A 1,554-nucleotide genomic window follows, 5' to 3' on the forward strand; every position below is an offset into this window, starting at 1 on the left:
TAATAGCAGCCATGACTCCTAAAGGAGGAGGATTTGACATAGAGGAAGTTCCTTCCAGGCAGGAAAAAGATAGGAAAAATGTGAGCCTTTGGTCCTGGGGGCGTGGAGAAAGGAGGAAGTTGATGAGGAAATAGCAGGATTCTTACTAATCTCTCTTCTCCTCCTCCTGCTGTGTAGCCATATATTGACAAGGGGCAGGACAACTAGCAATGGAGATGTCCAGACAGGTGTGAGGGGAGCCAAGAACACAGGAAGCCCGAGCCCACTCGGGAGAGACTGCACGGCTCTCAAGAAGTCTCCGCATGTGGCTTGGCACCGGGTCCCACAGGAGAGCATAAGGTACTTGTGTATAGGGGTGTCTGCGATCATAGGTCTGAGTCATATTCCTGCTTCCGAAGGGCCTGTCCAGACCCTGGATCTCCCAGGGAGGGAATGTGGAGGTCCCCAGAACAGACAGCTGGAAGGGACCTGGTATTAGACATTTCAAAATACAGGGATTATGTCTAAGACCAAAGATTGTGGAAGCAGCACAATATTCCAGAGAACCAGAGAGACCTGCTCCATCTTAGCAGACACTATTCAGAGTTGAGGCCACAACCAGCCCTGCAATTCCACAATGGAGCTAGAGAAAACCACACAGCTCTCAGGCCGCAAGAGCATGTAAGCACACTCCACCTGACCACGAGCGTTCACAGAGAAAAGCCAGGGTATCCAAGAGGCTCTTCGTTCCAGAAGAGATGGAGATCGGATTAAGTAACGAGACTCAGTGTTTCCCAGTACCCTGTGGGCTGGAGGCTCACGAGGGCAGTTCCTAGAGTTTCAGGAAGTCTAGGAGTCACATTTTCCCAGTAGGTCTGATTTGTATCGTGCACGGTGAAACCCAAACACAACCGCCAGGCTCAATCTGGCCCATGGGCTACTTGTTTGCCAACACAAATCTGATGCAACCCTGTCATTTATACAAAAAGAAACTGGGGCCCAGCGAGGGCATGTGTCTAGGGTCATAGGATGAGTGTGTGTTTATATCCTTTAGGATGCTTTTGGTAGTTAGTAATAGACAACTACTATTACTAGATAAATGTAGTCGAAAACATTGGGGTTTATTATGTCTCATAAATAGAATTACAGGGTATGCACTTCCAAGGGCTGTCAACTCAGAAGTTTAATAATTTCAGCACTCTGAGTTCACTTTTCCAGTCCTCTTGGTTTTACCCCTCATGGTCACAAGAAGGCTGCCCTGCTTCAGGCATCATATCTTCACACGCCACCGTACAGAGGCAGGGAGGAAAGGGGATTTTCATCAGAACGGAAAATCTTTTCTTTAAGCCCCACTTTTGTCTCAATGACCAGAACCGAGTCACGGACCCACTGCTAAGCCGGTCACCTGCAAAGAGGCAGGAGACTGTCCTGCTCCGCTTTGGCCAGTGGTGGTTTACCCTCTGCAGCTGAGCCCCCTTCCCAGAGCAAATTGCCACCACTTATCTAAACAAAGTCAGAGTCCTCTTAGTAACTGATTCTGGGATCAAATCTTTTTCAATTTTGGTGTCTATCACA

The sequence above is a fragment of the Equus quagga genome, chromosome 5, assembly GCF_021613505.1.
Source record: "Equus quagga isolate Etosha38 chromosome 5, UCLA_HA_Equagga_1.0, whole genome shotgun sequence".
NCBI lineage: Eukaryota > Metazoa > Chordata > Mammalia > Perissodactyla > Equidae > Equus > Equus quagga.